The sequence below is a fragment of the Suricata suricatta genome, chromosome 15 (genome assembly GCF_006229205.1).
Source record: "Suricata suricatta isolate VVHF042 chromosome 15, meerkat_22Aug2017_6uvM2_HiC, whole genome shotgun sequence".
In the NCBI taxonomy this organism is placed as follows: domain Eukaryota; kingdom Metazoa; phylum Chordata; class Mammalia; order Carnivora; family Herpestidae; genus Suricata; species Suricata suricatta.
In genome coordinates, this window is record NC_043714.1 from 1,063,040 (window position 1) to 1,076,556 (window position 13,517).

Below are 13,517 nucleotides of genomic sequence, written 5' to 3' on the forward strand. Positions count from 1 at the left end.
GTTAGTTCTTCCTCGGGATCTTTGGTGCTGTGGGAGCCTCCCCCTGCTCTGCCCTTTCCCTTTCCCGTCATGCAGGTAGATACCGCGTTCACCCAGGAGCACCCGAGGGCGAGGTGGTCTGGCAGGTGGGCCGCGTTAGCCTAGGACAGCCCACAGTGGACGGCGAGTTTATAAACCCGCAGGGGAGCTGGGTGCAGGCAGAGCCGGCCAGGACAGACATTGTGGCTGCGGTTGCTGGAAACGCGTGCAGAGAAGTCCGCAGAGCAAGGGGCCCGTGCACTGGCGCAGGGCTGGTTTCCCAGCGCCCCGGGGCCTCGGCCTGGACGGCTGGCCCTGTCTCGTCCTCCCAGCGCTTAAAGGTGTTGAAGGAAAGGGCTGAAAAGAAGGGCGCAATGAAGGTGGGTGTGGTGTCTCTGAGGCGGGGCCTCAGCGGGACGCGCAGCTGCGGCCTGTAGAGACTCCTGGACGCGCGGCCTCCTGCGGAGCTGGATACAGAGGAGACCTCAGGGGAACACCGTGAGGCTGGAGGGCGGCTTGATGGGAAAGACCAGGGAGAAGAACGGAACCTGTGAACCCACGAAGATCGATTCAGTCCAGCTCAACTCCTCGGAGTGCTTCATGAATATTCACTGTGTGCACACAGACCAGATCCTCTGTAAAGCAGGCTTTGAGGTAACAGGAAACATGATCAGAAAGTGAGATCTAACACGCTGGGGACAGTCCAAAGGGTCACTCCAGGGGAGGTGACCATGTGGACTGTGAGCTGGTCGAGCCCATGGGAAGGTCAGACCCTGCACCTGCTGGGTGCAGAAGCCCCTTACCCAAATCTGTGCCAGCAGCTGAAAAGGCGTGTCCAAATAGATCCATTCAGATATTGTCTAGGAAGGATTAAAAAATAAGTCTCTGCCTCTAAAAAGTACTGGAAACATAATTTTACCCAATGTGTGCTTTACTGCTTAAAATTCTAATATGCAAGATGAGATGGATGAATTATAAGTCTTGGTAAAAATTATGGAGCAGTTTTCTTGGAAATCCAGAAGAATGCCAGACTCTGATAAGGCCCCTGATTATGATAAATCGCTTCCTGGTTGTGTGATTTTGGGACAGCTCCTCGTCCCTGACCCAGAGTTGGCTGATGGGTGGGAAAGGCCCCCTCAAAATCCCGGACCTGGGAGGGGTGCCTGCTGACCGGCTTCCTCCGCCATCGGGAGGGACCTGCTGGACCCCTCTCACCGCCACCCACACTCCCCTGGCCTTGGTGGCAAACGCTGAGTTCAGGCTGGCATTCCTTTGCCCAGGATCACGTGAGTATTCTGTGAGCAAAGGCTTAAAAAAAAAAAACACAACCATATATGTTTTAGATTTGTATCTTCTTTCACTTTGTCAGAATTATGAAGAAGCACTTGGAAAACAAATAAGCAGATATAACAAATAACGGGAGTCAGATCTTTGACTCAGGAAATTCTTGAGCTCACGTGTCTGCCTGGAAGAGGTTCCCACAGCCTGGCCGTTATTTTTTATCTATCCCCACAGGATGTCCTCCTACACTGTCTCTTCCAGGGTCCCTTGCTTCCTGTCCCTGTTCCCACAGCTGCCGAGGGTGAGGGCTCCAGTCTGCTCTTGGAGCCGCGGGGACCGAGGGTCCTCGCCGGCTGCTGGAGCTGGTAGCGCCACCCAACAGTGTGGCAGATGTTCAGCGTCAGGAATCACAACTGAGCTCTCACACCATGCACCACATTCTTCCTCCCGGTGCTGTTCATTTCCTCTAGACAGGATGTGGAACAATTTCCCTCATCTGTTGCTCACTCAGTGGGTTTGGGATTTTACAATGATACTCAGATTCCTCCCAAATGTCTTCCAAGAGGTTAAAAAAAATGTTGATTCAGTCAGAGACTGTTTCTAGTTGAGGAGTTTCTGGTTTTGTGTGACACACAGGTGAAATCGAGAAGCAGAAGGAGATGAGCGGCCTCCTGGGGCTCCTGAGTCTTGGCATCCAAAGAATGCCCTCCGGCTAGCTCAGGGGTCCTCTGAATTCCCAGGAGAACATGACAAATCTACAAGACCAAGGACAAAAGCAAAAGGCAATTTATGTTCATTTGCAAATTGGAAAAATTCTGAGAATTACGGCAATCCGGCTCTGGCGCGGAGGGCATTCTCAGAGGGGACAGGGAAGAGGGACGCCATTTCTTGCAACTATACTCAGTATGTGATCAGGGTCCAGTGACACAATTTGGAAAATATGCCTACTGCAACGGTTTCCTTCTGGATTCCCAGGCTATGTGAGTTTCCTTGGCTTAACTTCTCTGTTTTCATCCTCCGTTAGCAACCGGGAAGGCAAACTAACACTTCAGCATCTGCAAGTTGCCAGTTCTTTTTCGTGTTATCCATTTGATTCTCACAGTTCTGTGGCGCAAGTAGTTTATGCCCATTTCACTGATGAGGAAGCTGAGCTTCCTGAGGTCAGTTTCTCAGAGGTCAGCTGGCAGCTGGCATGTGTGGACACAAAGTAAGATCTCTAAGATTACACAGCTGTGCTATTTTTGCTATGCCGAAGTGGTGTCACTGGGGATCTATAGTTCTCTGGGGCACTGGCTGGAAAAAAGGGCACACAATGAGAATTCAGGGTTTTTTTCCATTTTGCTATTTGAGAGAAATGGGATGTTTTTCAACCGCTCTCATTCCTGCTGCATGATTTTCTCTTTGTCCCAAGAGCACATTGAGCTCCCAGATGCTGTCCTGTGTGAGCATGCCTCCCCCAGCGCTGTGCACAGGTCAGGTGTCAGCGGATGCTGAGGAAGGGAGCTGAGGCACACTTTACTTGTCTTTATTCGTGCAAACGCGGACCTGTACCAGAAGGCAGCCAACTCAGCGTCTTGGCTCCTTGTCTGAGATTTGAGCCTGGAGACTCTGGGCCACAACCCCTCGTGGGGGCTGGGGGTTGACTTGTTACCAGTCAGTATTTTAAGTGACAAATTGTACTAGATTTAAGGTTCAGGGGTATGTGTCCTGTTGGTCCTTTAAGAGTTAATCCCTTTTCACCAAGTCTGATAAACCGTAGCAGATTCTTTTCTCTTGGCTTCATCCACAGCTTTTAGTTTTCTGTTTAGTTCAAATAGCCACACACTCCCTCTCAACTCTGTCTGGCCATCGGCAGGGGTGGTGGGAAGTGATTGCGGACCTTTTTTGCATTCCTAAGCCACCTCTATGAAATGATTTTCTTTCCCTGCCCTGCTTAGGAGCCCTGGAACACTTCCATCTCCTGTGAACGCTGCCTGGCGTGGCCTTTTTCAGCCTGGCAGGAACCTATTAATAGTCTTCGTTTCCAGTATGTGCCCTGTAAAGTCAAGCCTCATTTTTGGCAGTGTTCTGTTACTCACAATTCTAGGAAGAGTTCCCTTTGACTGTCTTCCTGCCAGAGGACGCTTCAGCCCCCTCTGCCTCCTCAGGGAGAGGAGAAAGAAGACTGTGGACACACGGTGGGGGGACACTGCTTCCAGGAGCCGTTCTTCCCCAGACCCCGCCTACAGACCTGAGCATCCTCGTTTGCATGGCTACCTTGATAAGCCTCCTAGGGGGGGAGAGTGAGGCTGCGGTGCCCACTGCTGAAGTCATGCTTGACTCATCTCTTCCTCTCACGCCACACATCGAGTTCGTCACACATTCAAGATACATCCAAGGACCAGTGCCTTCTCACTCTGCTTGCCTGAGCCGTCCTCGTCTCTCAGCGGGCCTGCGAGACTTCAGTGGCCTGGCCTCCACCTCCTCCGTGGTTCCCTGGGGTTATTCTCTGCACATATCCAAAGTAGGCTCTTAAAGCAGAAATTAGATTAAGTCACTTCAAGTGGCTGCTGTCAACACTGGGCACAAGCTGAAGTCTCCTGACCTGTACGCCGTGCATGGCCGGGCCTCTTCAACCCCATTTCCTGTCACGTTCTTCCTTTCTTCTGTTCCACTGCACTGCCTTTTCCTCTTGCCGCTGTTCCTGCCCCAGTGTTTTGCACATGCCATTCCTTCCATCTCGATGCTCTTCCTCCTCTGTCTGGTCTCCACTCAGATGTATCAGAGCAGCCTTCCAGGACCACCTGAAACAAGATGGCACCCCCGTCCTGGAAGCCCCGATGAGCCTTCACGGTCTCACTTCCCTGCTATGCCTTTACGGCTCTCTACTCCGCTGTCTGCTTGCTTGTGCTTGTCTCCTCCCCTGGCCAACAAGTGCCACAAGGGGTGAGCACATGGCTCCAGAAGGATGCCCAGAACAAATACTTACCAAATATTTGGTGAGGGAATAGTTGTTGAGCAAAGGCGGCATGAGATAATCAAACTGCGTTTCACTCCTGGGCACGAGCAAGATGAGCCAGAGGGCCGATACCTGCAGAGGGGTCACGACCAGTGTGCACACACGCTGTGGCCTTCAAGAACAGGAAGCGCTAAGACGGAGCTCTACAGTGTCGACCCTCATGAGATATGACTTCCTCCCCGCCTAATCTGGATATATCGTTGGCTTTTGTCTGACAGGAACTAATTAAAAAAAAAGAACTGAGTCCCACAGTAAGGAGGTCACTACATAGTTCACACTTACTGGAGCCAGAGGGCAGGAGACTCTAAGCAACAGCCTCTAGGAAGGGGTCCTCCAACATCTTACTGAAGGCGTCAGCCACGCACAAAACACAGAGTAAGATAACAATCAACCTTATGGGGACTTGAGGGGGCGGGCGACCCTGGTTTACACCAAATGTTCCCTTGGGCACCTCAGTTACTTTCTACTAGAAAACACACCACCGACTCACAGGCTAACAGAAGGGTAGAAGGAAGTGTGGCATCAGTAACTTGATGCTGCTGTTGGCGGGATGTCAGGAAGCGAGATGGTCATGTTTCTTATCAGCATCATTAACTGCCAAACTGTGGAATTTTACATGGAAGAAAATCTAAGAATTATTTTGCCAGCTCCTCCTCTAGCCTGAGCTCCCCGAGGTTGGAGCCACAACCCTCTCTCTGTGTTCATCTGGCCCTTATGCTGGGCACGGTGTTAGAGCCTCCATACTCTTCTCTAAATGGATGGTGATGAAGACCAGTGGAATTAATGGATTAATTTTCTCCATGGCAAAGTAAGCCAGCTTTCTGTTGCTTATTTCTGGAGAAGAGACGTGTTTTCTCTATAGCACACCAGTTTTTCTTTTCAGATGGCTAAAAAATTATTAATATTAGAACTTCTTTAAAAATATGTCTATTCAATGTTCAAATATTTTTCTTTCTGGATTAGTGAAAAGCAAGCTTATTCTCCCTTTTACTAATATAGTTGTTGAAAATTTGTTGGGCCAGCTCAAAGTTTTTTTTTTGTCAGTGGGGATTATGACTGTTGGATTATAAGAATAATTATCCATAAATCTGTGGTGAGAAGGGATGGCTTCCTGTGTGTTCAGACCACACTCAGCCGTTTCTTCTCAGGTGGACATCTTTCTGGTGTGGGCTTCAGTTTGGCTGGAGAAGACTCTAAGCCAATGTCAGTCTGTGTTGCCCAGCATTAGAAAGAGGCCAGATTGGGGGGGCGCCTGGGTGACTCAGTTGGTTAAGACTCTGACTTCAGCTCAGGTCATGACCGAGTACTGTTGAGGCACGGGGCAACCCCACGCAGCAAAGTACTGCCTTGCGGAAGGAAGCCGTCCCTGGGGAAACAGCATGAGGTTAGTGAGGACAGCCCTGCCCCAGGAGCTGGAGAGGCTGGCACTCCTGCATCCACTTAGCTCTCATCTGCCTGCAGCTAGGGGGTGACGGACAGCCAAGTCGGCTTCTTCGTGAGCAATCCAGGGCTAGTGCCTCAGGCACAGAGTTCCCGGCATGGACTTTATCTCCTGGACGGTGCTCAGACATCCTTGGCCCCACAACTCAAGGGTGCTGAGACTGCAAAGTGCATCCAGCTGGTTTCTGCCTTTACCTGCATTTAACTCCAGCCGTGTTGCTCAGGCTCCTCTGCCCTGGTAAGCCTCATAAACTTTGGCGGCAAGGCTGTCTCTGTACCTGCCTTGGAGGCCTGTTCTGGGGGCCCCCAGGGGGTGCTCTGGGTTCCCTCTGGTGCTTCCAGGGACTTTCTGACTGGATCATCACTAGTTTAGCAGTGAAACAATGCATTTCACAGGATGAGGAACCGTGGAAAGGAGGCCATTCAATGCCTCTCTTTCAACTCCTTCCCTGCCTTTTCTCCCTCCTTTTCAGAAACAAACAAAAACTAGAAGTAGCTGAGAGCCAGACTAAAATTCCTACAGGAACAGCTTCTCCAGCAGAGAACTGTGCATTCGTAGGGGAGTTCCAGACAGCTTGGAGTGGTGTTTGCAGAAGTTTGATGAAGAGGGCTAGCGCTCCCAGCAGTGCCCATGACCTCTGTGCTCTGCCGTCACAGGGTGTACAGCTCCTGGGAGTGGCTGTGGGCTCATTCGCAGGGGCTGAGGCTGCAGCCTGCAGGAGCCCACGTGGAGACCTCTGAGAGACACCGCCTGAACCCCGAGACCTCTTGAGCCTGGCCTCTCTTGGCTACAAGCTGACTTTGAGCATTCCTCCTTGATGTGGTGACTTCCGTCTGCCCGCAGAGTCGCCACTGAGTCTCCGTACACTGGAGACACGGGGCCTGGGTTCTGCCTGGTGAAACGTCGAGTTTGCCAGGACGTTCACGGGCTCGCCTCTGACATAATGGGAGAGCTGACGTGAAATCAACCAGATTGTGGCTAAGAATGAGTGCTTCTTGTTTCCTCTTGCTGTCTATTTTCTAGTTTTAGGACCAACTGAGAGGAGTCTCCTCTTTGCAAATGACTTTTCTTGACTGAAGGGATCCAAAGCTGTTGCTAGAATCAGACTCAGGTTGCAATGACTGCTGTTAACACTGCCTTAAATGGATGTTTAAATACCATTTGAGGAAAAACAGCTTTGGATTTAGTAATGGAGCCAACTTGCCTTTCTCATCAGAGCCAAAATTTTTAAAAATCAGTTACCTAAGCCCCGTGTGCATTGCTTTCCTTTCTTCCATACTTCCTTCTAGCAGTTGAATACTTGTCTCGGGAGCCAGACGGACATGGCTTTGGATCCTGACGTGGGCCTTGTTTGGTTGTGGACCACTGAATTAATCTGCGCAAGCCCCAGTCTCCTGAGTCACGGGGGCCACGCCAATCCCCCCTGCCTCCCACCATGGTATCGTTCCAAGGGCTAAGATAATTTTTGTGTATGTTTTTAGCCCAGTCCAGGCATGTGGTAGGCACTCCATAAATGCTGACCCTAGCCTCTTTTTGGGAATGGCACCTAAATCCACTTTGATAAATCTGAGGGATGCCAAGCAAATTTTGAGGTGTACGGAAAAATCATAGTTAGAATTTGTCAGAATTATTTCTCATTGTACAAAAACAAAGTGTCTCCCAAAACTCCAGTAATCCCGAATCACGATAAATAAACTCTCCTAGAAAAGTGATTTCTTTTGGATGGTAGACATTTAAATTTAAATTTGAATACTTTTTTGGTGACCATCTTTTTTAGGTACACTGTCTTATGCGAAGTTCGCAGGACCGAATTCGTCAGCTGTCTTCCATCCCAGGCGGTCATTATGGACGTCACTTTTCCTGTCCTGTGTTTCTATGGTGATGACTTGGGACGTGGGGGCTGCTGGCTCTGCCTTCAGACCCCTTCTCACTTTCCTGAAAGATGCAGCACACGCCTGATGCTCCCAGTGTCTGTGCCCCTTGCAGGCCAGGGGCGTGCCGTGCACGTCTGTAAGGTGGCAATCCTATTTAGATCGTCGGGGAGACTTCTTCTAGGCTTGGGATATTGCAGAACTCTGGGGGAGGCGAGGAGGCAGGTCTCTGGACGCTGAGATTTCACTTTCTTCTCTTGCATCATTGTTACCTGTGTATTTGCCCTAATGAGACAAACTGGAAGTTGAAAATAAAGCTAGGACATAAAGGGTTCTGATACCCACCTTTCAGCTGTCCGTGGCCAGAGCTCTGTGGGTAGAAGAACAGCACTGTGGCTCCCCGGCCCTCCCATTTGACCAAAGGGCGACAGTCCTAAGCAGCTGAGAGGAAACCTTGCAGTGCGCACCCAGAGGAAGGCCAGGACAGACTGAGTCGGCCGGTTCTGGGTCCAGAGCAAATCTGCTCCTCATGTTGGACAAGCACAAGGACCGTTCAGGAAAAATTATAAGAATAGCATCAGCGCTTTGTACTTAAAGTAAGATCACACATATAATTATTGGAGAGTTTCTGCATGTATTTGATTTTCTATCCCTAGGATTGCCCAAATAGTAACTTTTAATTAAATATTGAATCTAAATATTTGAAACAGGAGTAACTTCCTTACACAGAAACAAGAAGCTGTACCAGGAAAAACCGTCTCTCCCCCCGCACCTCTCTCAAATATCCGCACTCTCTTAGAGTAATGTATCAGCCACAAGTTGGGTTGCTGGGTTCTACCAGCAGTCCACAACTGAGAGTATCACACAGGGCACATACAGCCACAATAATAAAAACTCGTTTCTATTTTGCTTTCAAAAACACAGGGCACAAGTTGGTTGTATAAAGACTGACTGGAGAAATGCCAGATTTCCCTTGATGGGAGTCTGAGATGAGGGTCCAGGATGACCTGGAAGGAAACATGGTCCACTTCTCTTGGGGAGCTTGGGCTTTCCTCGTGAGGTCCGCACTCAGCCTACCTTGCTGCGCTGTGCGATCTCGCCGCACGGAGAAAGGCGGGAAGTCCTTGAGTCATGCTCTGTAAATGGACTCAGTGCCAGCCTCCTCTGGCTGGGCGGATAGAGTAAATTAATTAACACACGTAAACCATTCAGACCCTTGTTTCTCGCCCAGTGAGACATCCATGTTTTATCTCTTTTGATTTGCTATGCTCACTAGACATTTAGGGTTTGCCTGTGAGATACAAAAGGGTGTTTCTTTTCTTTTCCTTTTTAGCTTTCTTGAGGTGCAGTTGGCAAAGTTGTCAGATAAAGTGTACAGCATAGTGATTTGATGCACGTGCGTATTGTGAGACAATCCCTCCATGAGGTTAATGAAAACATCAATCACTTGTTGACTCCCCTCCCCGTTTTTGGTGAGAACATTTAGATTCCAGTCTCAAAAGTCAGTTTTTACAATGTAATGCTATAAACTGTAGTCACCATGTTGCACATTAGATCCTCGGAGCTTCCTGAAGATTTGTATCCTGTACCAAACTCGCCCTATTTTCCACATCCCCCTCCCTGTCCTGTCACTTTTCTAGTTTCTATTTCTCTGAGTTTGATTTTTTCTTTTCTTTTTTTTGATTACAGTTATAAGTGATACCATGCAGTACTTGTATGTTTCCATCTGGCTTATTTTACTTACCATAATGCCTTTAAGTTCCAACCACGTTTTCTCAAATGGCAAAATTTCTTTTTTATGGCTGAATAATATTCAGTTGGATATCTATAACACATTTCTTCATCCATTCATCCACCCATGCACACTTATGCTGTCTCCATACTTTGGCTACTGTAAACAGTGCTTCAAAGATCATGGGAATACAGATACCTTTATACTAGTGTGTTTCCTTTGATATATATATAGAGAGAGATAAGATTGCTGGACCATCCTATTTTTCGTTTCTTGAGGAAAATCCATACTCCTTTCCAGAGCAGCCGCACCAGTTTGAATTCCCGTCGAGAGTGCAAGAGGGCTCCCCTTTCTCTACAACCTCACCAACACTTGTTATCTCTTGTCTTTCTGAAATTAGCCATTTTGGCATGTGTGAGGTGAGAGCTCATTCTAGTTTTGATTTCTATTTCTTTAACTGTTAGTGATATTCAACACCTTTCCATGTACCTGTCGGCCTTTTTGGGAAAAATGTCTATTTGGGGCATTTGCCCTTTTTTTACTTGGGTTATTAGTTTTATTTATTTATTTTTTTCTATTTATTTATTTATTTGCCATTAAGTTGTATGCATTTCTTGTATGTTTTGAATATTAACCCCTGATCAGATATGTGGGTTGTGATATTTTTTCCCTATCCATAGGTTGTTTTTCTCATGTTTTTAATGGTTTCTTTTTCTAAGCAGAAGCTTTTTAGTTGGGTATACCCAGTTTTTTATTTTTGCTTGTGTTGATTTTGCTTTTGGTGTCAAATTCAAAATTATGGCCAAGAACAATGTTAAGGAGTTTACCACCTCTGTTTTCTTCTAGGGGTTTTCTGCTTTCAAGTCTTACGTTCAAGTCTTTAATGAATTTTGAGTTGATTTTTGTGTCTGGTATAAGATAAGGGTCCTGTTTTATTGTTTTGAACGTGGCTGTCCAGTTTTCCCGACATCATTTATTGAAGAGACTATCCTTTGCCCATTGTCTATTCTTGCCTCTGTGGTTACAAATGAGTCGGTCGTGTACATGTGGGTTAATTCCTGTAATCTCTCTTCTATTTCACTGATCTATGTGTCTGTTTTTATGCCAATATCATACTGCTTTGACTATTATAGCTTTGTAATATAGTCTGAAATCAGGGAACATGGTACCTCCAGCTTTTCTTAAGATTGTTTTGGATATTTAGAGTCTTTTGCGGCTCCATAAAAATTTTAGGATTGTTCTGGTTTGTGAAAAGTACCATTGGGGATTTTGATAAGGATTTCACTATTCTGTAGATTTCTTTGGGTAGTATAGATATTTTAACAATATTAATTCTTCCAATCTATGAATATGGAATGTCTTTCCATTTATTTGTGTATTCTTTAATTTCTTTCATCAATATCTTACAGTTTTCAGTGTACGGGTCTTTCCCATTCTTGGTTAAATTTATTCTTAAGTAGTTTATCCTTTTTAATGCTACTGTAAATGGGATTATTTTCTTAATTTCTCTTTATGATAGTTAATTGTTAGTGTATAACAATTCAACTGTCTCTTTGTATATTGATCTTGTATCATGCAACTTTAATGAAATCATTTATTAGGTATAGCTTTTTTTGGTAGCATCTTTATCATTTTCAATATATATCATCTTCAAGTCTGATGTTAGCTATGGGCGTCTTATAATGTACATATTATGTTGAGGTGCATTACCTCTATAAACAGTTTGTTTAGGGTTTTTATTATGAAAGAATATTGCATTTTGTGCTTTTCATGCATATATTGAGATATGATTTTTACCTTTTATTATGTTAATATGATTTATCATATCGATTGATTCATGCATGTTGAACCATCCTTGCATCCTTAAAATAAATCTCACTTGATCATGAATATGATCCTTTAATGTGTTAAATTTTGTTGGCTAATATTTTGTTGGGGAGTTTTGCATCTGTGTTTATCAGATATAATGGCCTATAATTTTCTTTTTTGTAGGGTCCTTGTCTGGTTTTAGTGTCAGGGTAATGGTGGGCTTATAAAGTGAGTTTGAAAGTTCTTCCCCCTCTTCTATTTTTGGAAAAATTTGAAAAGGACTGGTTTTAATTTTTTATATGTTTGGTAGAACTCATCAGTGAAGCTACTGGTACTGAGTATTTGTTTGTGGGAAGTTTTTGTTTATCTATCTATCTATCTATCTATCTATCTATCTATCATCTATTATTGAAGTGATGTTGACATACAGTATTATATTAGTCTTAGGCATAAAACATAGTGATTTGACATTGACGCACATTACAAAATGATTACCATGATAAGTGCAGTCACCACACGAAGCTATATTATTGACTATATTCCCTATTTTGTATTTTTCATCATAATGACTTATTTATTTTAAAACTGGAAGTTTGTATCTCTGAATCCCCTTCACCAGCTTTGCCCATCTCCCATGGACAATCACCAGTTTGTTTTCTGTTTGTTGATTTGTTTTGTTTTTTAGTTTCCACATATAAGTAAAATCACATGGTATTTTTCTGCCTCTGTATGACTTGTTTCAGCATGAAATCCTCTAGGTCCACTCATATTGCAGCAAATGGAAATATTTTACTCTTTATGACTAATATTCTTTTGTATATACATGTATAGCACATCTTCTTATTCATTCATGTATCAATGGACAGACATTTTTTCTATATTTTGGCTATTGAAAATAATGCTTTAATGAACATAGACATGCATATATCTTTTTGAATTCACGTTTTTGTTTTCTTTGGATAAATACTGTCTATTATATGATAGTCATATTTTTAATTTCTCCAGGAATTTTCATAGTATTTTCCATGGTGTCTGCACCAACTTACATTTTCATTAACAGAGTATAAATATTCTCATTTCTCCATGTCCTTGCCACCCCTTATTAGTTCTTGTCTTTTTGATAATAGATATTTTGACAAGTGTGAGTGTAATACCTCATTATGATTTTGATTTTTATTTCCCTGATGATTAGTGATGTTGAGCACCTTGTGTATCTTTTATTGACAACTGTTTATTCAGATTCTCTACTCATGATTTAGTTGGATTCTTTGGTTTTTTGGTGTTGTACTATATGAGTTCTTTATATATTTTGGATAATAACCCCTTTTCAGATTTGTATCTCTGAGGGATTGGTTTTAATAAATCCATTTTCATTCATGATTTTCTCTATTTGAGTGCTTTCTCTTTTCTTTTTGAAAAGCCTGGCTAGAGGTTTATCAATTTTGTTTATTTTTTCAAAAAACCAACTCTTGGTTTCATTGATCTGTTCAATTGGTTTTTTAAAATTCTGTATTGTTTATTTCTGCCCTGATATTTACTATTTTTTTTCTTCTGCTGGGTTTGAGGTGCTTTTGCTGCTCTGCTTCTAGTTCCTTTAGGTGTGCTGTTAAATTTTGTATTTGTGTTTTTTATAGTTTCTTGAGATAGGCCTGGATTACAATGTATTTTCCTCTTAGGATTGCCTTTGCTGCATCCCAAAGAGTTTGGATTGTTACATTTTCATTTTCATTACTTTCCATATATTTTTAAATTTCTTCTCTAATTGCCTGGTTGACCCATTTATTCTTTAGTCTTTAACCTCCATGCTTTTGGAGGTTTTCCAGACTTTGTCTTGTAATTGATTTCAAGTTTCATAGCATTGTGATCTGAAAGTGTGCATGATATGATCTCAATTGGTTTATATTTATGGATGGCTGCTTTATGACACAGTAGGTGATCTATCTTGGAGAATGTATCATGTGCACCCCAGAAGAAAGTGAATTTTGTAGCCTCAGGATGTAGAGTCTTAAATATATCTGTCAGATCCATCTGGTCCAATGTGTCGTTCAGGTCCATTGTTTCTTTAGTGATTTTTTTGTCTAGTTGATCTATTGATGTAAGTGGAGTTTTAAAGTCCCCTACAATTAACACATTCTTATTGGTAAGATTGTTCTGTTTGTGATTGTTTTATATATTTCGGTGCTCCCAAATTCGGTGTGTAGACATTTATAATTGGTAGCTCTTCCTGATGGATAGATCCTGTCCATTATTATAGAATGCCCTTCTTCATCTCTTGTTACTGCCTTAACTTTAAAGTCCAGTTTGTCCGATATAAGTATGGCTACTTCAGCTTTCGTTTGACTTCCAGTCACATGATAGATATTTCTC